Source organism: Trachypithecus francoisi, unplaced genomic scaffold (genome assembly GCF_009764315.1).
Source record: "Trachypithecus francoisi isolate TF-2019V2 unplaced genomic scaffold, Tfra_2.0 Lachesis_group11, whole genome shotgun sequence".
In the NCBI taxonomy this organism is placed as follows: Eukaryota; Metazoa; Chordata; class Mammalia; order Primates; family Cercopithecidae; genus Trachypithecus; species Trachypithecus francoisi.
The window spans coordinates 40,517,799-40,543,282 of NW_022681456.1; the positions used below are offsets into that span (position 1 = coordinate 40,517,799).

The 25,484-nt window shown below is 39.8% G+C and overlaps 1 protein-coding gene and 1 long non-coding RNA gene across 3 annotated transcripts in view; one reads left to right on the plus strand and one right to left on the minus strand.

The window, feature by feature from the left end:
- Positions 1-25,484, plus strand: part of EEA1 (early endosome antigen 1) — a 162,155-nt gene that overhangs the window by 897 nt on the left and 135,774 nt on the right. The gene's annotated exons all lie outside the window — the stretch shown is intronic.
- Positions 12-14,363, minus strand: LOC117089633. Its single transcript, XR_004439682.1, has 3 exons — positions 14,269-14,363; positions 2,219-2,376; positions 12-138 (listed from the first exon to the last, which is right to left on the minus strand). It is a non-coding gene; the product is annotated as an uncharacterized LOC117089633 (long non-coding RNA).

The following is a 25,484-nucleotide window of genomic DNA, read 5'->3' on the forward strand; positions in this document are numbered from 1 at the left end:
TTTTTTTTTAATTAAAAAGACGTTTTCTGTCCAAGCCCCACTACCTTATTTTAGCTATCCGAGAATAAATCCGCAGTAAGCTTGATCAAGTGGTATACACTTAGTTTCTGCCAGTGCTGTCTCTGAAATCTGGAAAACCTTGAGGATAGAAAGATTAGAGCATTAGAAAACTGCAAGTGTATCATTTAGGAATCAGTTATTAGAGTAACATAATTCACATCTCTTTTCCTATAAGAGTTGTTGTACCTATCAACTGTTAAATTTTTTGGGGGGGGGGCATAGCTTTTTTCTTTTCTTTTTGAGGCTGATAGGGTGTAACAAAATGTAAATGATTGAAAAGTAGGTGCCAGGCCTATTAGTTCTTCACCGAGGGAGTAGCATAACTAGTTCAAAGGACAAAAGAAATTAGTTAATTTGTAGGATTCAACCGAGGAATGTGCGGAAGAGAGTTGAGTCATCCGGTAGATAGGAAGGGAGTGCTCTTGCTTCTGCCTAGCTTTCTCCTGAAAGAATGAAGTCATGTGAAACTTGGTCAGTTATTAGAGGGAGAAATAGTTAACTTCTTTATCTGACAACCTGTATTGACATTTAATTGTATTTTGCAGTGTTTTGTCAGTTTTGAAATCCCAATCAGCGATGATTTTGGCAGTAGCAAAGGCATGTCCTTTACTTTCCCCATCACTTCCTCAGTTCAGCAGCATCTGTGCATTATTTACTTTGAGGCTTTAGGAGATTTTTCTTTTATCAGACCTGGAGGAACTGATTACCTCATGTTTCAGATTGTGTTTCTGTCATAGTTCCGCAAGTGAAAATTAGTTTGCCCGTGGTTTGCTTTGAAGTTTACAAATAAAAGTGTTTACTGGTTTAAGAGTGGCTTCTGTAGTTATAGATTGGTTTTCAGAAATATGGGATGCTTTCTAGTAATCTTGGTTTGAAGTTAAACATCGAGATTATATGAAGATCATTTTTAATTCCGTTGAAACTACAAAAGTGAAATTGATTGTGGTTATTGCCAGAGATGTGATATTGAATCATCACATCCGAATAAGTCAGTTGACAACTGACTTTCTTAACGTCGGCGCTATTGGCATTTGTGACTGGATAATTCTGTGTTGTGGGAGGCTGCCCTGTGCCTTGTAGGATGTTAGCAGCATCCTTGGCATCTACCCCCACTAGATGCCAGTAGCATTCCCCTATATTCCCTTCGCCCTTGTTGTGACAACCAAAAATACCTCCAGATTTTACCAGATGTCCCTTAGGGGCAAAATTGCCTCTGGTTGAGAATCAATGTGTTAAATGCATTAACTCTTTAATAGGAAAGTTTGAAGTGTTTCTCACAGTTAAGTACTTAACTTTCTTTTAGTCAGTGTATTTATATTGAGTTTCAGTAAATGCCAGTCTTCATGCTAAGGGCTGGGAAACAGTTGATTAAGCTATGGGTCCTCCCTTTAGAACTCACAGGCTGTTTGGGAGGTGAACATTTAAAATGACAGTGCTATGTAGTAGAATAATGAAGAGGACAGAGGACCCAGGAGGCACTCTTTGGGAGGAGGTGAGGGTAATTAGGAAAAGCTTCAGGGAGGAGGGCATATACACAGCTCAGAAGAGGGAAGGGCATGTCACCCAGAGGGAACAGCAAATGCAAAGAGATGGAGTCATAAAAGGTGCACTCCCCACACTATGGGGAGTGTGAACAATTAAACTTAGGAAGTGAGATGGTCTGTAGCAATTAGTAAGAGATGAAGCTACCATGGTGTCTAGAGACCAAATTGTGAGAGGACTTAAGAGTCCCTTTGAAGGATCTCAGCTTTTATCGTGTAGTTGGATCAGTGTTAATGCTGAGTATTTAATAGGGACATTTTGATAAATGTCTTAAATCTGGTGATTTACTAGTTTAGAAGGTAGAATATATATTTTATTAACTCTACAAGTGGTATTTACCAACAAGTATAACTTGAATCTTTAAATTGTGTAACATGGCAACCTATTTTACCCCACACTGCTAGTCTTATTTCTCAGCGTAGATATTAAGATATAAGATGAAAGCTATTGTCAATTTAGAGATTTATTTGAAATGGACTCCATGCTTTGAAATTATGTGGCATTCCTTTAACATTTTGTTTTTAGATGACCTTTTCATTTTAACTATTCTTATTTTCTTCTGAATAGTGTCCTTTAAATAGCATTTTTTAAAAGAGGAAAGAGACAAAGTGCTTACAATCATTTAGAAGTCAAAGTCTTTGAACATCATCAGTAAGTCTCAGGATACTTTACAGAAATTTGGTTTCTGGTTCTTCTGCTTCTGTCCCTCCTTCTGCTCCTGCTCCTCCTTTTTCGTTAGCTTACTAAGGTTGTTTCTCTGAGGCTTGAAAGAGGCTGGAAAACAAAAACAAAAACAAAAAAACCTCAAAACAAAACCAAAATGAAGTAGCTCCAATATGTATGTATTGAATATTTTACTTTAGAGTCCTTTGAAGAAAAACATGAATTTGAAGTACTTAATGGTTAGAACTTTAATCAACATTTAGTACCTTAGGCAGCTTGTAAACCTTGTTGCCATTTCTTTCTTAAGTATTATAACTTACTGTGGGCTGGCTTAGTGGCTCATGCCTGTAATTCCAGCACTTTGGGAGGCTGAGGCGTGCAGATCACTGAGATCAGCTTGGTCAATGTGGTGAAACCCTGTCTCTACCAAAAAATACAAAAATTAGCCGGGCATCGTGGTGCACGCCTGTAGTCCCAACTACTTGGGAGGCTGAGGTGGGAGAATTGCTTGAACCTGGGAGGCAGAGGTTGCAGTGAGTCAAGTTTGTACCATTACATTCCAGCAACAGAGTGAGACCCTGCCTTAAAAAAAAAAAAAAGTAACCTACTCTGATTAGTGGTTTTTTTTTTTTTTTTGAGACATCTATTGTGGGCCTACTGTGTGCTGTGCAGACAATGATGGGTAAAGCAGGCATGAATTTCTGTGGAGTTTAGTGTCCAGTGGAAGAGAGGAATTCTTCAGAGATTCATACAACTGTACTATTGAATGAATTCTAGGAAGGACAAACACAGCCCCAAGAACACCCTGCAAGAGGGCCCTGGTCTTAGATGTTGGGAAGGTGTCCCAGATTAGTTGTACATCTAAGTTTGATGAAAGTATTGCTGATTTATTGAAGTGAATTTTAAAAAGTGGCAGCTAATGGAATGATTTTCTTTTTGAGTGGTTTTTTTTTTTTTTTTTTTAGGCATGTTAGGAATAAAGAAGAGATTAAGATATTAAAGATCCAGGACTAGAACTGAGAGTAAAGAAGACATTAAGAAATGAAAGAACCAGGGCTAGTACTCAGTTTTCTTCTCTAATTCCAGTGGCCTTTTGCTTGAGCTAAAGAAATAATGTAATTTAGTAGTTAAGAACATGAACTCTGATACCAGACTTCCTGGGTTTGTATCCTGTTTCATTTACTATCTGTGTAGTTTTGGAGAAGTTACTTCTCTGTGTCTCAGTAAAATAGTTGCAATAATACTACCCTCCTTACAAAGTGGAGAACTAGATAACTAATATGTGTAAAAGTCTTAGCCAGGCGCGGTGGCTCGTGGCTCACGCCTGTAATCCCAGCACTTTGGGAGGCTGAGGTGGGTGGATCACCTGAGGTCAGGAGTTTGAGACCAGCTTGGCCAACATAGTGGAACCCTGTCTCTACTAAAAATAGAAAAAAATAGCTGGGCGTGGTGGCGGGCACCTGTAATCCCAGCTATTAGGGAGGCTGAGGCAGGGGAACTGCTTGAACCCGGGAGGCGGAGGTTACAGTGAGCCGAGATCGTGCCATTTCACTCTCCAGCCTGGGCAACAAGCAAAACTCCATCTCAAAAAAAAAAAAAAAAAAAAGTCTTAAATGTTAGCTGCTGCTAATGTTGGTATTTTCTTGTTGTTTTTGGTGTTTAACTGTCTTTTCTCTTTTGAAACAGGGTCTTGCTCTGTCAGCTAGGATGGAGTGTAGTGACACCATCACGTTCACTGCAGCCCCTGCCTCCTAGGCTCAAGTGACCCTCCTGCCTAAGCCTCAGGAATAACTGGGACTATAGGTGTGAACTACCACACCTGGCTGATTTTTTTAAATGATGTTTTAGTGTCATTATAAACTCCAAATTTCTTTAAGGAACACTTATCATTTCCTTTATTTTTCTAATCTCCATTTTTTTTTTTGTAGATGAGGTAGATGAGGACTTAGAACATAGGTGCATTCATTTTATGTACTACTGAATATTTATTTTGTGCTAACTACTGTGCAAAACACTCTTGAGAATAAAAAACAAAAAGCAAAACAAAACAGAAACCTGCTGAGCTTTAATGGAGGAGACAGATAAATAATTACAAAACAATGTGATAAGTGTTGTAATATATACGCAGAGGAAAAGTTTGTAAGCACAAAAGAAAAAGTAACTATGTGGTGGAGAAGGTGTGTGGTAGGGGAGGGCAAGGAATAGAGATTGTGGAAGTCTTTGCAGAGGATGGAAGTGACTCAGGCAAGGAGGGACAAAGGACAGAAGGGCATTTTAGAGATCAGAACCAGACAAATCCAAGGCATGATATAGTTTAGTATAGAGTAGGGGGATTGTGAGTATTTCTGGATGTGGATGGGATGGTTGCAACAGGTAGCTCGAAGGGTTTTGGACCTTACACTGTAGACAGTAAGGAGCCACAGAGAATTTTAAAGTTATCAAATTTGTAATAAGGAAAACCCTCCAAAAGTAGTTCTCCCAGATAATCTTTATTTTATTTTATTTTATTTTTGAGGCAGAGTTTTGCTCTTGTTCCCCAGGCTGAAATGCAATGATGCAATCTCGGCTCACTGCAACCTCCGCCTCCCGAGTTCAAGCAATTCTTCTGCCTCAGCCTCCCGAGTAGCTGGGATTACAGGCGCCTGCCACCATGCCCAGCTAATTTTTGTTTGCATTTTTAGTAGAGACAGGGTTTCACTATGTTGGCCAGGCTGGTCTTGAACTCCTGACCTCAGGCGATCCGCCCGCCTCGGCTTCCCAAAGTGCTGGGATTACAGGCGTGAACCACCGCACCCGGCCAGGGTAGAGATTTTTTTGTTTTCCTTTGTATGTTTAGGTCTAACATGGTGCTTGATGCCTGGTGGTTTTTCAGTAGTACATATTGACTACTTGGTGGCCCTGTAGAGAGGATGACTTCATTAGGGAGATCAGCTAGAAAGTTATTGTCGTTCTTAAAATTGTTACATATTGGAATCATTTGGTATTCTTAAAAACGAACCAGATTTTTGAGTTTCTCAATTGAATCAGAATTTCTAGACCTCTGGCCCTTAGTCTAGGGGATAATGAAAGCTTGAATTCAGGCAGTGGTTTTGTGGATAGAGAGAGAATAAAGTGATTTTCAAGAAGTGGAATAGAATTGCTAGAACTTGTTGACTTGTGAGTAGTTTGGGTAGCTGTGAGGGTGGTGGAATAGATCTAAGATTAAGGATAGAGATAGAGGAAAAGGTTGGGGAAGAAGATAAAAGTGAACTAGAGGTCTGGACTTTCCAAGTGGAGAAGTTCAGTAGGCAAGAGAAAATACAAGTCTAGCACTCAGGAGACAAGTAGAGGCGGGTGTTAGGTATGTGTAAATGTTGAAGAGAAGTTGAGTCAAATAAGGACTGAGAAGTGCCCACTGAATGTAACAATTGGGTCATACCTATTTCGGTTGCAAGAGAGTCACAGGGGGAAATGAATGACTAGGAAGTAAGGGAATAGAAACAGGGAGTACAGACTACATGGAAAGTGTTGAAATATTAAATGCATTAGTGTAATCTGTCATTCTTTGACCATCTTCTAATAACTTTCTTTTTTTTTTTTTTTTTTTTTTTTTTTTGAGACAGAGTCTTGCTCTGTCGCCAGGCTGGAGTACAGTGGTGTGATCTCAGCTCACTGCAACCTCTGCCTCCTGGGTTCAAGCGATTCTCTTGCCTCAGCCTCCCGAGTAGCTGGGACTAAAGGCATGTGCCACCATATCCGGCAAATTTTTGTATTTTTCGTAGAGACAAGGTTTCACCGTGTTGGCCAGGATGATCTCCTGACCTCGTGATCCACCTGCCTCAGCCTCCCAGAGTGCTGGGATTACAGTCGTGAGCCACTACACCCAACCAATAACTTTATTTTCAAGGATTACAGATCTCCTCAAATTAGTTTAAGTTTAAAGAGGGATTTATTATAGGGTTTCATAGTGATCCAAGATCTGGAATCACTATATACATAGTTGGGTCTCTGGAGAGTAGTTCCTAGAATGTATCAGGGACAGAGGCAGTCTTTTCTCTGTCTCACACTTTCTGATGGACCACTGGCTTCTTATCTCCACTTCTCTGTGCCTATTCTCGCTGCTGCTTACTAAGTATGGCCAGGATTTTCATGGCCATCTGACATGATTCCACGTGCCTTTCACGTCAACTTTGCATAGCCAACTGGCCCAATGTCTTGTTTCCAAAATCCCAACAGAATAATCTAAAACGTTTTTCTCATCTTTTCTTATCAGGTCATGCGTAGGTCTCTGGATGGCCAATAGAATTGTTTCCTCCGGGTCAAGTGTCCATTGCTGGTCTAATCAACCAAGGTTGGGGGTGGGGTAATATTGTGTCTTCAGGAGTTGTGGCAGCATGAAACACATCTTTTGTAGGTCGTTCTTCTAGAAATAAACTTTACCATGGCTCTGTAACAGTGATAATGTTTCTGATTAAGTTCATTTGGTTCTAGGAGTAAAGAATCTATTGGGTTAGCTCAAATAGGATGGTAATGGTTATAAGGATACATTCTGCAATTAAAAAAAGGTAGAATTTCATAGAAATCCAAGACCAAAAAATGTCATATGGGGCTGAGCCTCTGATACATTTTTACTGGAAGTCTTTGCAGGATTAAGGCAGTGCTCTTTGGGAGCTCTGTAACAGGGCTTTATAGATTTTTCACTGTAGGGTTCATCTATTAAAGGACTCAGTTCACCTGTTTGCATCCTTGTTTCTGCTGTTAAGTAATTTTTTTTTTTTTTTTTTTGAGATGGAGTCTTGCTCTTGTTACCCAGGCTGGAGTGCAATGGCATGATCTCGGCTCACCACAACCTCTGCCTCCCTGGTTCAAGCGATTCTCCTGCCTCAGCCTCCTGAGTAGCTGGGATTACAGGCATGCGCCACCATGCCCGGCTAATTTTGTAGTTTTAGTAGAGGTGGGGTTTCTCCATGTTGGTCAGGCTGGTCTTAAACTCCTGACCTCAGATGATTTGCCTGCCTCGGCCTCCCAAAGTGCTGGGATTACAGGAGTGAGCCACCATGCCCAGCATTTCTTACTCTTTATTCTAGTTTTCTTAATACCATGTCTTCTGCACACTCAGAATCTATGGTCTTTTGAAACTTTGGCTGGGTTGTAACTTTGATTTGCTCAAGTCCTTCAAGTACTCTTACTTCATCTTGTAACTACAGTGTATGTCTGTTTAGTGTCAGTTTGTACAGCTGATCAGTCATTTCCCTTTTTAGTTTGTAATGCACAGGCCTAAACATGGGACCCAGCTGTAGCTGTTCATTCCTACATTGGCCTTCCCCCACCCTGCACTGGGCCATTTCACTGGTGGCTAGCTAGCTGGTTGAGTCCAAGTGATCACATCTGGTTAGTCAGCAGTAAGCATGGGAATCATATAACTTGGCTGTCTTGGGCTTTGTTCTCAACACGAACAGTGGTAGGACAGCTTACTTTAGGATGGATCATGGTTGTTGCATGCCCTATGATTGATTGACATATTTAGCACAAAGATGCATAGACATCTGTTTTAGTGTTGCATGGGCCATAGCAGTAGATGCAATTTAATAAAAATCATGTTCTTTCCCTTATCTCAGTTTTTAATATCAGACTGTGGCTAAATTTTACATATGTATGCGAATATAAATTTTTTTCTAGTGTGTTGGTGGTATTTTATTTTGACTTAATTAACTAAATAATGTTTGGAAAATGTTTTAAGAGTTCCTTCCTTTATACTGTGCTGTGCCAAAATAATTGCTTTGTGAATGGATTAAGTGGTTGGTAGGTCATATGGAGTTAGATCCCCAGTAAAGAAGTGTGAGTTTCTTTTGTTCTGTAAAACTTTTTTGTTTTGTTTTGTATAACTTGTTTGCAACTGCCCATATATTTTAAGCAGTGATTTTATTTTAAAAATATTTAAAAACGATAAAATATATTTCTGATTATGAAAATAAATCATACACATCATGAAAATTTGAAAAGTTTAGAAAAGAAGAATTGAGAAGTAGCATAGGGCTGTACCACAGTGGGTAGTTTAACTTTAAAAGCGCAAGACTGAAAGTCAGATGGAATCTTAACTCTTCCCATTATTAAATTTGTGGTCTTAGCTAATGACTAAGTTAGCTTTTTAAACTTTTTTGTTTCCCCACTTGGGTAAATGAGAGCAATCTGTTGTCTTTACTCAAAAGATTCTTGTGAGGATTAAATGTTATAAAGCAATTAAAGTGCCTAGCATAGTGCCCATCATAGAGTTTACATCTTTGCTATTATTATTGTTAATAAAAATATAGTCTTTCATTTAGCAGACTACCAATTGATATTTCTTCAACTAGTATAAAACACAAGTTTTATGTGCAGGAATTTGAAAATGCACATAATCTAGGGGAAGTTGATATCCAGAGCTTTATAATAAGATTTATGCCTCAGGGTTATTTTGGTTTTATTAAGTTTTTGATTATAAAGGCACCAGAGCATGTTAAGAACTCACTGAAGCTGGAATCAAAAACCTGAGTTCAGGTTCTGCTTCTGCTACCAGTGTGATCTTAGGGAAATCGCTGAGCTTTCCTGGGCTTTATTTTCCTTATCTGTTCAATGAGGGCATGGGCTAGGTGATCTCTCTCTTTTTTTTTTTTTTGAGATGGAGTCTTGCTCTGTTGCCCAGGCTGGAGTGCAGTGGCACGATCTGGGCTCACTGCAAGCTCCGCCTCCCGGATTCATGCCATTCTCCTGCCTCAGCCTCCTGAGAAGCCAGGACTACAGGCGCCCACCACCACGCCCGGCTAATTTTTTTGTATTTTTAGTAGAGAGGGGTTTCGCTGTGTTAGCCAGGATGGTCTCGATCTCCTGATCTCATGATCCGCCTGCCTCGGTCTTCCAAAGTGCTGAGATTACAGGCGTGAACTACTGTGCCCGGCTGATGATCTCTCTTTTTTCCTTTTTTTAGACACAGTCTTGCTCTTTTGTCCAGGCTGGAGTGCAGTGGTGGAAACAGCACCTGCCACATAGTAGGCTCCAGAAGATAGTAGGTCTCTTTCTTTACCGAGGTCTTTGTCCCTCTAGTGTATAGCCCTTTTTGATATTTCAAAGGCAAGTAAGGTGCATTATTGTAGTGTGACACCTAGATCCCCATTCAGGGTAGAGACACCTTCCTTTAACTGCCTAGAGTCATGGCTGCTAAAGGCCTGTAGGTGCATCTTTTTCTTGGACTTGCCCTTGTAGAAGGAAGCAACCTGCATTTAATTAATGATTAATGTGGAAGATATGCATTGCCTCATTAGGGTCTTATATGAAGGACTGTCCCCACTTCAGAACTCTTAGTAGGATTCACTGAGGTTGCTGTTGTGATTGTGTTACTGTTCAGTACTGTTCAATTTCTCCCTCTACCCAATCATGCTTTCCTCTATGCCCACACAGGTGTTGTTCTTGAGATTACTTCCCGATAAACCTCTTGTATGCAGATTTCAGTCCCAGAGTCTGTTTCCTTGGGAACCCAAGTTACGACAGTCATCTACTATTTGGATCATCTCTCCCAAAATTTTTGCATTATAGAAAATGATTATATTAAGGATGAATTTTAATTTTATGAATTTTGTGGTCTACTTCTTTGAAACTGATTCTATATATCTTTTATAATGGGAATCTGTAGCCAGTAGATTCGAATTTTTGTTAGATTATAAAGTGTTACCTAACAGGTTTTTTTTTTTTTTTTGAGACAAAGTCTCACTGTTGCACAGGATGGAGTGCAATGGTGCAATCTAGGCTCATTGCAACCTCCGCCTTCCAGGTTCAAGTGATTCTCATGCCTCAGCCTCCCGAATAGCTGGGATTACAGACACATGCCACTGTGCCTGGCTAATTTTTGTATTGTTAATAGAGATGGGATTTTGCCATGCAAACTCCTGGCCTCATGAGCCACTGCGCCTGGCCACCTGACAGATTTTTTCTTTTTTTTTTTTTTGGTATGGAATCTCACCCTGTTGCCCAGGTTGGAGTGCAATGGCACGATCTCAGCTCACTGCAACCTCCGCCTCCCAGGTTCAAGCGATTCTCCTACCTCAGCCTCCCCAGTAGCTGGGATTACAGGCGTGCGGCACCATGCCTGGCTAATTTTTGTATTTTTAGTAGAGACAGGGTTTCACCATTTTGGTCAGGCTGGTCTCGAACTCCTGACCTCATTATCCGCCCACCTTGACCACTCAAAGTGCTGGAATTATAGGCATGAGCCACCATGCCCGGCCCAGATTTTTAAGTTTGTTTCATAGTCCATGATTTTGAGCATGATCCACAGATCCTCTGTTCAAGAAATTTTATTGTCAGTACCTTTCCCTGTTCCCTTAAGTGAGTTTAAGACTTAAATAAAATGAAAAGTGGCTACTTCTTTAAAGTAGACTGTTAACTCTTATTTTGGTATGTTTTTGTATCTGTCTATTCATATTTGATGAATCAGAACAGCCTATATTTTAAACTTGCCTAACATATGTAGGTCAGTTTTAATCAGATGGTGGGTATTTTTAAAACTTTATTTCACCTAATATTACTTATATTCACTTAATATTTCACTTAATATTAAGTTAATTGTATGATATCTGTAAACCCAAATTAGGTACTAGGAACTTATCTATAATGAGTTCTGATAGTCTCAGTCTCTTACAGACTTGGCTGCTTGTGAGAGACAAATTATTTTCATGTAACTAGTAACTTAAGTTTTAGAGTTTTAAATATGACCATAAGAAAACTAAGGATATACAGATATTGGAGATATGTTTGACATCCTTTTAGGTCAGCCAATTTATGGCTCCAGATCAGTCATAGAATGAGAATTTTGGAGGTGGAAGCCCCTGTGAATTCATCCTGTCCTTATAGTTTATCAATGAAGAAATTAAGATTAGAAAAGTTAGGCTTAATTGGTATCAGAGAAATGAACAATAAACGTTTTGAGATTGTAGGGAAAATATCAGTTGAGATCCCGGAAATCTAAGTGTTAATTGTAGCTCTACCATTAGATAGCAGAGCATTGTCAGGCAAGCCAGCTATTCTTTCTTTTAGTTTCTTCATGTATGAAGTGGCAATTGGACCAAATGATTTCTGAGTACCTTCCAGCTTTTATTGTTTTTGTTTTGTTTTATTTTGTTTTTGAGACAGGTTCTTGCCCTGTTGTCCAGTCTAGAGTGCAAGTAGCCTGATCACGGCTCACTGCAACCTCAGCCTTTCCAGGCTTAAGCAATCCTCTTGGCTCAGCCTCCCTAGTAGCTGGGATTACAGGCCCACACCAGCATACCTGGCTAATTTTTTGTAGAGACAGGGTCTCACTTTGTTGTCCAGGCTAGTCTTGAACTCCTTGGCTCAAGTGATACTCTCACCTTGGCATCCCAAAGTACTGGGATTACATGCATAATCCACTGTGCCCGGACAGCTTTTAAATTTTGATTCTAGGTCTTTTTTGTGCAGAGAGATGTACTTAATAATATTTGTCTATTTATAGTGTATCTACTATAATGCCAGACACTAATTTAAACATATTTATTATTTAATCTGTACAACAATTCTGTGAGGCTGTCATTATTAGTTTCACTTTACAAATGGGACTTTCAGGCTTAGAGAAGTTAAGTAAATTTACAAAGCTTTGGCCAGGTGCGGTGGTTCACACCTGTAATCCCAGCACTTTGGGAAGCTGAGGCGGGTGGATTACCTGAGGTCAGGAGTTTGAGACCAGCCCGGCCAACATGGCGAAACCCCGTCTCTACTGAAAAGACAAAAATTGGTCGTGGGGGTGCACGACTTTACTGTCAGTTACTTGGGAGGCTGAAGTGGGAGAGTTGCTTGAACTCTGGAGGTAGAGGTTGCAGTGAGCTGAGCTCACACCACTGCACTCCAGCCTGGGTTACAGGGCAAGACTCCTCAAAAAAAAAAAAAAAAAAAAAGTCTATAGAGACAAAGGTCTTGCTATGTTGCCCAGGGGCTGGTCTTGAACTCTTGGCCTCAAGTGATTCTTTCACATCAGCCTCCAAAGTGCTGGGATTACAGGTGTGAGCCAGTGTGCCCAGCCTCAATGCAATTCCTGCTAGATTGCCAACATCATTTTTCATAGAATTAGAAAAAACAATTCTAAAATTCATGTGGAACCAAAAAAGAGTGTGAATAACCAAAGCAGAACAAAGTGGGAGGCATCAAATTACCTGACTTCACATTATGCTACAAGCTACAGTAAACATGGTACTGGTATAAAAATAGTCACAAGTCAATGGAACAGAATAGAGAACCCAGGAATAAAGCCACATACTTATAACTAACTGATATTCGATGAAGTTGACAAAAATATGCACTGTGGCTTCTGATTATGGGCCTGGGATCTGAGTGCAGGGCTAGAGGCAAGCAACGGCAGGGCCAGAGGCCATGGGCTGGTGAGTAAGTGGAAGGGGGAGACCCGAGAGTGTGGTGGGGGTAGGGAAATGCAGTGGGGAAAGAATACTTTATTCAATAAATAGTGCTGGGAAAATTAGATAGCCATATGCAGAAGAATGAAGCTGGACCCATATTGTTCACCATATACAAAAGATAACTCAAATTAACTGAAGGATTAAAGACTTAGATGTAAGACCTCAAACTAGACCAGGTGTAGTGACTCCCAGCACTTTGGGAGGCCGAGGTGGGCAGATCACCTGAGGTCATGAGTTCAAGACCAGCCTGGCCAACATAGCGAAACCCTGTCTCTACTAAAAAGACAAAAATCAGCCAGGAGGCTGAAGCAGGAGAATCGCTTCAACCTGGGAGGTGGAGGTTGTGGTGAGCTGACATCACACCACTGCACTCCAGGCTGGGCAACAGAGTAAGACTCTGCCTCAAAAACAAACTAACAAATAAACAAAAAACCTGGAACTAAAAACCCTGGAAGAAAATCTAGGAAACTCTCTCTGGACCTTGGCCTGGGTGAAGAATTTATGACTGAGACCTCAAAAGCAAATACAAAAACAAAAATAGAAAAAAATGGGAATTAATTAAAGTAAAAATCTTTTGTACAGCCCAAGAAATAATCAACAAACAGACAGCCTACCAAATGGGAGAAAATGTTTGCAAACTATGCATCTGACAAAGGACTTCTAACATCCAGAGTCTGCATGGAACACAACAAGAAAAAAACAAACCCATCAAAAAGTAAACAAAGCACATTAGCAGATATTTCTCAAAAGAAGACATACAAGTGAGCAGCAAACATGAGAAAATGCTCAACATTGCTAATCATCAGAGAAATGCAAATTAAATTAAAAATACAGTGAGATACCATCTTATACCAGTCAGAACGGCTGTTACAAAAGATTAAAAAACAAAACTAACAACATGTTGGTGAGGAGGTGGAGAAAAGGAAATGCCCATACATTGCTGGTGGGAATGTAAATTAGTATAGCCTCTATGGAAAACAGTATGGAGATTTCTCAAAGAAGTAAAAACAACTACAGTTCAATCCAGCAGTCCCAGTACTGGGTATATATCCAAAGGAAAACAGATCATTGTATAAAAGAACAAATCTGCATATGGCTGTTTGTCACGGCACTTTGTACCACAGCAAAGTCATGGAATCAACCTAAGTGCCCATCAACAGATGATTGGATAGAGAAAATGTGGTTTATATATACCATGGAATACTACTCAGGCATAAAAAAGAATGAGATCATGTCTTTTGTAGCAGCAGGGATGGAACTGGAGGCCATTATCCTAAGTGAAATCACTCAGAAACAGAAAGTAAAATATCGCATGGTCTCACTTATAAGTGGGAGCTAAACAATGGATGCAAATAGACATAAAGATGGAAATATGGGGAGAGGGTGAGGGTGGGAGGAGAGTGAGGGATGAAAAATTACCTATTCTGTACATTATTAGGGTGGTGGGTACACTAAAAGCCGAGACTTCACCACTATACAATATGCCCATCTAACAAAACTGCACTTGTACCCACTAAATCTATAAAAAGAAAATAAGGTGAAAAACAGAATGGATTATCTAAGGTACCTTCACTCATATTGCTGGTTTTATCCATTGGGCCACATGTGTCCAAGGCTAATCTGGGTTTAGGTGGTGGCAGAGAAGTTTCCAGCAACAAGAGAACAAATCCCATTGTGCAGACAGACACCTTTCAAGTCTCTGCTTGTGTCTTATTTGCTACTACCATTAGTCAAGGCAAGTCTCATGGCCAGCCCAGAGTTTATGTAGGGGAGGATTACGTAAGAGAATTACAAGGGCATGAAAACATAGGCCTGATTCATTGATGGTAATTACCATAACGACCTACCACTGACGCCACTTTGTTCTTCCTTCTATTATGAGTAAATGCTGCAAGAGGAAATATAAATAAGGGACGTAGTCAAGTTTAAAGGATGGAAAGATTTCTTATTTGAGTAAGAACACTCAGAGAAGATTTTATGATGCCATTTGGGTTAGATTTCAGCAATATTTGCAAAATGATCTTCTAAATCTTTCATTGCTTCTACATATATTAACTGAAAATTTTCTGTAAAGAACTTTTTCATATCAACCAGGGCTATTTGGTTATCCCAAATTTCAGTGCATACTTGCAAGGCAGGATAAAGACTTAATTTTTTTTCTTTGATTACTGTTAGAATAAGAGTTGGTACACTAGCTACTTCAGCAGTGATCATTGTGGTTTTCTGAGTTTTCGTTTGATTTTCTCTTTCTTGAGGAAAGGAAGTTCATAGATTTGAAAAACAGAAGTTACTTTTTAGAGCCGTTATAGGTTCACAATAAAACTGAGTGAAGGTTACAGAGATTTCCCATATACTTCCTGCCCCTACACATGCACAGACTCCCCCATTATCAACATTCCCCGCTAGAGTGGTATATTTGTTAGGATTTGTGAACATGTATTGACATATCATTATCATTTAGAATCTGCAGTTTACAGTAGGGTTCACTCTTGGTGTTGTACATTCTGCTGATTTTGGGACAAATTTTTATGTTTCTACCATTATAATACCATACAGAGTACTTTCACTTACATACAAATCCACTGTGTTTTGCCTATTCATCCTTCCCTTCCCCTTAACTCTTGGCAAACATTGATCTTTTCACTTTTTTCCTAGTTTTGCCTTTTCCAGAAGGCATTTTCAGATTGGCTTCTTTCACTTTATATTTCACTTAGTAATATACGTTTAAGTTTCTTCATTGTCTTTTCATGGCTTAATAGTTCATTTCTTTTTAACGCTGGAGAATATCGTCTGGGTGTACTAGTAAGTTATTGATTCACGCACTGGAAGATATCTTGGTCAATTACAAGCTTTAGCTATTATGAATAAAGCTACTTTAAACATCTGTGTCCACGTTTTGGTGTGGACAGAAGTTTTTAATTCATTCGGATAAATACCAAGGAGTGTGATTACTGAATTGTATAGTAAGAGTATGTTTACTTTTGAAAGGAACTACCAAACTGTCTTCCAAAGTAGCTGTACCATTTTGTATGTCCACCAGCAATGAATTCCTGTTCCTATTTCTCCACATCCTTGTCAGCATTTGATGGTGGTAGTGTTCTGGATTTTGGCCATTCTGCTAGGTGTGTTGTGGTATCCCATTGTTTTAATCTGCATTACCCTGATGGTGTATGCTGTGGAGCAACTTTTCATATGCATATTTGCCATCTGTATATCTTCTTTTGTAAGATGTCTGTCTATTAAGGTCTTTGCCTTAGTTTTTAATTAGATTATTTATTTTTTTCCAAATAAATTTAAAGAATTGTTTGTATATTTTGGATAATAGTCCATTATCAGGTTTGTCTTTTGTAAATATTTTTCTCCAGTCTATGAGTTGTCTTTTTATTCTTGAAAATGTCTTTTGAAGAGCTGACATTTTTAATTTTAATGAAGTCCAGCTTATTAATTCTTTCCTGGATTGTGCCTCTGGTGTTCTACCTAAAAAAATAATGGACAAACCACAGTCTTTTTCTCCTATTTTATCTTCTAGGGTTTATAGTTTTGTGTTTCACCTTTAGGTTTGTGATCCATTTTGAGTTAATTTTTTTTTTTTTTGAGACGGAATCTTGCTCTGTCGCCCAGGTTATAGTGCAGTGGCATGATCTTGGCCCACTGCAACCTCTGCCTCCCGAGTTCTAGTGATTCTTCTGCCTTAGCCTCCTGAGTAGCTGGGATTACAGGCGCGCACCACCATGCCCGGCTAATTTTTGTATTTTTGGTAGAGATGGGTTTCACCATGTTGGTCAGACTGGTCTCAAACTCCTGACCTCGTGATCTGCCCGCTTTGGCCTCCCAAAGTGTTGGGATTACAGGCATGGGCCACTGCACCTGGCCTTGAGTTAATTTTTTAAAATTAAAATTAAAATATAATTATTTATTTTTGAGATGGAATCTTGCTCTGTTGCCCAGGCTGGAGTGCAGTGACGTGATCTTGGCTCACTGCAACCTCCACCTTTTGGATTCAAGTGATTTTCCTGCCTCAGCCTCTTGAGTAGCTGGGATTACAGGCACCTGCCACCACACCTTTCTAATTTTTGTATTTTTAGCAGAGACAGGGTTTTTCCACATTGGCCAGGCTGGTCTCAAACTCCTGACCTCAGGTGATCTACCCTTCTCAGCCTCCCAAAGTGCTGGGATTACAGGCGTGAGCCACTGCACCTAGCCTAAATTTATTAAGACCGGTCTCACCATGTTGCCCAGGCTGGTCTTGGGCTCCTGGACTCAAGTGATCCTCCTACCTCGGCCCCCCAAATTGCTGGGATTGTAGCCATGAGCCACCATGTCTACCCTTGAGTGAGTTTTTATGAAGAATATAAGGTCTGTATTTAGATTTTTTTTTTTTTTTGCATGTGAATATCCAATTGTTCCATTACCATTTGTTGAAAAGACTATTGTCTTAACCCATTTTTTTTTTCTTTTTTCTTTTTTTGCTGCTATTACAGAATCCCACATACTAGGTAATTTATACGAAGCTTATTTGGCTCACAGTTCTGGATGCTGGGGTGTCTAAGCACATAGCAACTTTCTCTGGTGAGATCCTGTCTGCTATGTCATCTCATAGCAAATAGGAAGGGCAAGAGAGCAGGTGTGATGGAGAGCTTTGTTTTTCTTTTTTTGAGACAAAGTTTTGCTCTTGTTACCCAGGCTGGAGTGCAGTGGTGCCATCTCAGCTCACTGCAACCTCCACCTCTCGGATTCAAGCGATTCTCCTGCTTCAGCCTCCCGAGTAGCTGGAATTACAGGCATGCACCACCACGTCCAGCTAATTTTGTATTTTTAGTAGAGATAGGGTTTCTCCATGTTGGTCAAGCTGGTCTTGAACTCCCGAACTCAGGTAATCTGCTTGCCTCTGCCTCTCAAAGTGCTGGGATTACAGGTGTGAGCCACCATGCTTGGCCGCGAGCTTGTTTTTATAACAAAGCCATTCCCGTGATAACTGATCCATGTTCACAATAATGGCAATCTGTTCATGAGGGTGGAACTCCCATGACCTAGTCACCTTTTAAAGGCCTCACTTCTCAATACTATTACATTTGCAATTAAGTTTCAACATGAGTTTTGGTGGGGACATTCAAGCAATAGCAACTATCTTTTCTTGTTGTATTGCCTTTGTTCCATTGTCAAAGATTATTTGACTAACTCCTGGATTTTTATATTATGAACTCATGGATTTACATATAATTAGTGTGTTTCAGTCAATTACAGTCAATGTTTTTTGCTGATGTGAAAATGATCTCAGTTGTAGCTACTGGGAGTACCTTCAAGGTGACGTTTGTCATTTTGACAGGACCTTATTTGTGTTCAAAAAGCCTCCTTGCTTTTTGGCACAATAATATGTTTCAGATTTATCTTTTTTTTTTTTTTTGAGACGGAGTCTCGCTCTGTCTCCTGGGCTGGAGTGCAGTGGCCGGATCTCAGCTCACTGCAAGCTTCGCCTCCCGGGTCTACGCCATTCTCCTGCCTCAGCCTCCCGAATAGCTGGGACTACAGGCGCCCGCCACCTCGCCCGGCTAGTTTTTTGTATTTTTAGTAGAGACGGGGTTTCACCGTGTTAGCCAGGATGGTCTCGATCTCCTGACCTCGTGATCCGCCCGTCTCGGCCTCCCAAAGTGCTGGGATCAGATTTATCTTGTAAATTTCCCCTCCCATGTCTGGAATCAGCCATTTCTCTAGAAAATTCCTTTGAGTGGGGAGTGATGGTTAGAGACCATAGTATAAGCACTGAGGGTGCACTTTGCTTTTGGGTTGTCTTTGCTTTTAAGCTTTTGAATGGTAAGAATTATTGTTAAGAAACAAGGCCAGGCGTGGTGGCTCATGCCTGTAATCCCAGCACTTTGGGAGGCCGAGGCAGGCAGATCACAGGTCAGGAGTTTGAGACCAGCCTGGCCAACATGGCAAAACCCTGTCTCCACTAATTAGCTGGGTGCATGCCTGTAATCCTAGCTACTCAGGAGGTTGAGGCAGGAGAATTGCTTGAACTTGGGAGGCGGAGGTTGCAGTGAGCTGAGATTGTACCACTGCACTCCAGCTTGGGTGAGAGAGTGAGACTTTGTCTCAGAAAAAAAAAGAAACAAAAACCAAAATAATAATTCAGATTTAAGATATAAAATGGTTTTTTATTTATTTGATTCTGTATTTATATCATTTTTTCTTATACTGAATATCTTGGTTCTTAACATTAGCAAATGTTTTTGCTAAAATATGCATAAATAGCTTTAAAATTAACAATATGAATCTTATGGCTAAGATTATTGAATTAATTTTACTGTTTCTTTTTTTAACAGTTTTTTTGGCTTTGTGCTATAACCCAAAAGGATATGTAGTAAAAACTCTATGTTCTTAAAAACTTAAAATAATTATTTTGTCTGTTTGGTAATGCCTGCAATATAATACTTATTTAGGTTTTAAAAATTTTATTAAAAATTAAAATTGTGACAAAATATACATAATTTAAAAGATACAATGTTTACCATTTTTAAGTGTACAGTCCAGTGGCATTAAATGTATTCACAATGTTGTGCACTCATAACAACTAAACTCTATACTCATAAAACAACAACTCTTCATTCCTCCCCTCCCCTGAACCCATTGTAACCACAATTCCACTTCCTGTCACTATGAATTTAACTGTTCTAGGTACCTCATGTAAGTGGAATTATACGATAGTGATCCTTTTGTGTCTGGTTTGTTTCACTTAGCATAATTATTTCTGCTTCATGTTGCAGCATGTTATCAGAATTTTCTTCCTTTTAAAGGCTGAATAATATTTCATTGTGGATGTTTACACTACATTTTGTTTATCCATTCATCTGTTGGCGGACATTGGGTTATTCACATGTTTTAGCTATTGTGAATAATGCTGCTATGAACATTGGTGTGCAAATATCTGTTTTAGTTCATTTAGGCTTTAATTTTTGTTTGTTTGTTTGTTTTGAGACAGTCTCACTCTGTCACCCAGGCTGGAGTGCAGTGGTGTGATCTCTCATTGCATTGCAACTTCCACTTCCTGGGTTCAAGTGATTCTCCTGCCTCAGCCTCCCAAGTAGCTGGGATTACAGGTATCCACCACCATGCCTGGCTAATAGTTCATTTAGGTTTTAACTGAAGTTCTTGATAAATGAGGATATTATTGACTAAGCTAGAGAACATAGTGAAGAAAGTAAACTTTTTCCTAGGATGGTAAAGTGTTGAGATGAATAAAGAGTTTGGTTTGGTTACAATGCTTTGAGACATCCATTACTTGATTTCTTAGTAAACAACTAGAAATGTGGATGTAGAAGTATAGAGTGCTATATTAGGTTTCTTTTATAATCCAGGTGAGAGATGATGGCAACATGAATTAAGGTAGTGGCCAAGGAGAGGGAGAAAGGGGGATAGATTCAAAATGTATGTGGGCAGTTGAATTAACTTGGTGATTGGATGTGAAGGTTAAGGAATAGAGACGAGTAAGAGTGATGCCTTGGATTTAGGCAAAATGAGTGTGTGATGGTTCTGTAATCTGAGATGGAGAATGCAGATGGGTGAAAGGGTTGAGCAAAGATAAATGAATTTGGTTTTGAAGAAGCTGACTTTGTGGTGCTCTCAAGGCATTCAATTAGATATGTTTGGCAAGACGGGAAAATATGAATTGGAAACTCAGCAAAGGTCTGGATTAGAGTTAGTGTTTTTATTATTGTCAGCAATGGTGATAATGAAAATTTAGGGAGTAAATGAATTTACCTAAACTATGTGATCAACTAAGAGGTCAAGTATGAAAACTCCCTGGGAACCCCTCAATTACTTTACATGAATTTTTTGTTTTTGTGAAATAGTATGTGTTTTTTGCAAAGATACCTTCTTGCTTTATCTATATGTTATATTTTTAGCTCTTAATAGTAGAAAAAGGTTAGTGAGAGCCCTTTGTCTATCCATTTAGTATAAGCCTTGCATAATGTATTTAAAGCATTGTTCTTAAGGTCTGTGTATAGTAAATGACTTTTCAAACTTTTTGAATTTGTGAAAATCTTTCTAATTAATTTTTATGGTGGGATGAGGATGAAATAGAGTAACAAAATCAGTGTTGAAAGTTACATTTTATTTTATTTTTTATTTTTATTTTTATTTTGAGACAGAGTCTAGCTCTGCCACCCAGACTGGAGTGCAGTGTCGTGATCTCGGTTCACTGCAAGCTCCATCTCCCGAGTTCATGCCATTCTCCTGCCTCAGCCTCCCCAGTAGCTGGGACTACAGGCGCCCACCACCACGCCCAGCTAACTTCTTTTGTATTTTTAGTAGAGACGGGGTTTCACCATGTTAGTCAGGATGATCTTGATCTCCTGACCTCGTGATGCGCCTGCGTTGGCCTCCCAGAGTGCTGGGATTACAGACGTGAGCCCCTGCACTCGGCCCCGAAAGTTACATTTTATAAGAAATCCTTATAGATATCTTATAAATCACCAAGATTTTGAGTTGTATATTATTTAATTTCTAATACTTGTATCCTTTCCAGTTTTAGAAATAATTTTGCTTAAATAAAATTAGCCAGGGCCGGGCATGGTGACTCATCCCTGTAATCTCAGCCCTTTGGGAAGCTGAGGCAGGTGGATTGCTTGCATCCAAGGATTTGAGACCAGCCTGGGCAACATGGCAAAACTCCATCTGTATAAAAAAAACACAAAAATTACTTGGGTGTGGTGGCATGTGCCTATAGTCCCAGCTACTCAGGAGGCTGAGGTGGGAGGATGTCTTGAACCCAGGAGGCAGAGGTTGCAATGAGCTGAGATTGCACCACTGCACTCCAACCTAGTTGACAGAGTAAGACCCTGTCTCAGAAAAAAAAAAGAAAAAAAGAAAAGAAAATTAGTCAGATGTGGTGGCACTCATCTGTAGTCCTAGCTACTCAGTAGGCTGGGGCAGGAGGGTGGCTTGAGCCCAGGAAATTCGAGGCTATGATGAGCCATGATTGTGTCACTGCACTTCAGCCTGGGTCACAGAGTGAGATTTTGTCTATTAAAAAAAAAAAAAAGAAATATGTCTAAATTATACTCAGTAAACAAATAGTCTGCAATAGATAAATCATTTATTTCAAAAAAGTTTTGCGTTGTTAAAACTTCTGTGACAGTGATACTTCTTTTTAAGATATTTCACGTAGTAAACAATAACAATTTTTCTCCTAGTAAAGTGCTGTTCTTTCTCACATTTGTGTTTGCTTCTTTGATAGTTTTTTGCAGATATTAATGCTGTTTTATACTGATCTTGTAGTATGAATTTGTTTTTTACCAGCAATCTAGGATATCCTATTTATTGCAGACATCTGTTCTTTTTTTTTTTTTTTTTAAAGACAGAGTCTCTCTGTCACCCAAGCTGGAGTGCAGTGGCATGATGTTGGCTCACTGCAACCTCTGTCTCCTGGGTTCAAGTGATTCTCCTGCCCTGGGCTCCCCAGTAGCTGGAATTACAGGTGTGTGCCACCACGCTCAGCTATTTTTGTGTGTGTGTGTGTATTTTTAGTAGAGATGGGGTTTTACCATGTTGGCCAGGCTGATCTCTAACTCCTGACCTCAAATGATCCGCACGCCCTGGTCTCCCATTGTTAGGATTACAGGTGTGAGCTACCGCACCCAGCCAACATCTGTTCTTATTTGAAGTAAATACTTTGAATACTATGTATTTTTTTCATAATTTCAAATATTAATATTGTATTATAATAAGAAATATATATTTGGTTTTTTTTCTTGTTTCTGGCACGGACTCCTAAAACTTTTGGAATTCCTTGAGTGATGGAGGTGAAAGGAGTGTCATTTGTCATTCATAATAAGTACCTTTTGGCAATAGCTGAGTTTATGCTAATAAGGTGATATTGATGGGCCCCTAGATAGCTTCAGGTTGGGGACTGGTTGCCATAGACACTAGCCACAAGATTAAGGATATGGAACTTTCATCCCTACCCTCTGACCTTCAGGAATAGAGAGAGGGGCTAGAGATTGAGTTAATCACTAATGGCCAGTGACTTAATCAATCATGCTTACATAATGGAACCTCTGTAAAAACCTTAAACAATGGTTTTGGAGATCTTTCTAGTTGTCGAATGCATTCATGTGCTGGGAAGGTGACATATCTCTAAATTCATGGAGACAGAAGCTCCTGTGCTTGGGACCCCTCCAGACCTTCCCTAACATACTGCTTCATCTGGCTATTTGTATCCTTTAAGATATCTTTTAAAGTAAATATAAGTAAAATGTTTCCCTGAGTTCTTTGAGCTGCTGTAGCAAATTATCAAACCTGAGGAGGGGAGTTGTGAGAGTTCCCCATATGTAGCCAAGGTAGACAAAAGTGTGGGTAACCTGTGGACCTTTTATTTGCTATTGGCGTTAGAAGGGGAGGGCAGTCTTAAGAGACTGGTCCCTTAGTCTGTGAGGTCTCTGCTAATTCCAGATAGTGTCAGAATTCAATTAAATTGTAGGACATACAGTTCGTGTCTGCAGAGAATTGGTGTGGAAAACTCAAACATTTGTTCAGAAGTATAGTGAATAGAGAAATAGTTTTGTTGTAGCTGGTTTTCCTTTAGTTGGTCTGTTTGGTTGTAGCTACTTAAACATTAATGATAAGTGCTTGATAATTAGAATTCTCTGGGTCTTCTTGTCAAGCCCAAATAGTTTTTTAAAAATGAGAAAACTTTTGGCCGGGCGCGGTGGCTCATGCCTGTAATCCCAGCACTTTGGGGGGCCAAGGTGGGCGGATCACCTGAGGTCGGGAGTTCAAGACCAGCCTGACCAGCATGGAGAAACCCTGTCTCTACTAAAAATACAAAATTAGCCAGGGTGGTGGTGCATGCCTGTAATCCCAGCTACTCAGGAGGCTGAGGCAGGAGAATCACTTGAACCCGGAAGGCAGAGGTTGCGGTGAGCCAAGATCGCGCCATTGCGCTCCAGCCTGGGCAACAAGAGAGAAACTCTGTCTCAAAAAGAAAACTTTAAAAAGTAATATGACGACACTAACAAAAAATTATGGGTGGAAGTAGCTGGGTGGTTAATAAAATCATCTTAGCACAAATCTCATCTTTTCAGTAATATAAGAGGGAAAAGTAACAACAAAAAAATCACCCTAACATGAAACTCATTGGTTTTATATGATTACCTTTTAATCTTTTTATGTGTGTATATGTTTATGTAACTGAAGTGATAATATATTCCAATGTTGTATTTACCTCTTTGGCAAATTCGGGATTTATATCATATACATTCTTTTCTTTCTTTTTTTTATTTCTCATAGTAGCTATATCATATATCATATGCATTCTCATTTTTCTTTTTTTTTTTTGAGATAGAGTTTTGCCTTTGTTGCCCAGGCTGGAGTGCAATGGTGCTGTCTTGGCTCACTGCAACCTCCACCTCCCGGGTTCAAGTGATTCTCCTGCCTCAGCTTCCCAAGTAGCTGAGACTACAGGCACCTGCCACCACGCCCGGCTAATTTTTATATTTTAGTAGAGACGGGGTTTCTCCATGTTGGTCAGGCTGGTCTCGAATTCCCGACCTCAGGTAATCTGCCTGCCTCTGCCTCCCAAAGTGCTGGGATTACAGGCGTGAGCCACTGCTTCCGACTGCATTCTCATTTTTCTACATAACCTTCATACTTTATAACCTGCACACTTATCCCATTAATTGTCAAGACTATTGAACAGTTACGTCATAGTTTAGTTAACAGTTTCTTCATTTTAACATATAGGTTGCTTATGATTTATAAACTGTTACAAATAATGCTTTGGTTGGAATGCCCTCTCATCTCTACCTGGAAAAGCTCTGCTCAGATTTTGGGCCTAAACAGTGCATGGCAAGATTTACAGCTTTTTTTTTTTTTTTTGAGACAGAATTTTGCGCCGTTGCCCAGGCTGGAGTGCAGTGGTGCAGTCTTGGCTCACTGCAACCTCTGCCTTCCAGGTTCTAATGATTCTACTGCTTCAGCCTCCCGAGTAGCTCAGATTACAGGTACCTACCACCACGCCCAGGTATTTTTGTATTTTTAGTAGAGACGGGGTTTCGCCCTGTTGGCCAGGCTGGTCTCGAACTCCTGACCTCGTGTTATGCCCACCTCGACCTCCCAAAGTGCTGGGATTACACGCGTGAGCCATCGCACCTGGCCGGATTTACAGCTTTTTAAAGAGTTTCTATTCATTGCAAGAGATAGTTGCCTTGCCCGGATTACTAAGTTTTCACAGTGGGCCTGGCTTCTTATTACCTTGCACATCCAGGGCGATTTTGGTTCTTATTACTGAACTTAGCTGCCTCTACCTGTTTTAGGTTCCAGAATCCTGGATACTCTATGTTTCAATTTTATTTTTGGTCCATTGTGATACTTACCTTGTTTTTAAGATTGGTTCCATCTTAATATTTGAAATTTTTTTTTTGGAGACAAGGTCTTACTCTGTTGCCCAGGCTGGAGTAAAGTGGCATAATCACAGTTCACTGCAGTGTTGACTTCCTGGGCTGACGTGATCCTCCCACCTCGGCCTCCCAAAGTGGTGGATTACAGATGTGAATCATTGTGCCCAGACTATCACTTTAAATTTTTAGCATACATCATTCCAATCCCATTCTTTTTGCAAAATAAAACTTTTATAAGTGAAAAAGTCAGAATGCTTTATATTGTTTATTTAGAGTTAATTTTATTGTTTTTGGGCTTCTCATTGAAATAAAGGAATTTTAGTGGCTTAAAAATAGAACAAGAATGAAGGCCGGGCGCAGTGGCTCACGCCTGTAATCCCAGCAC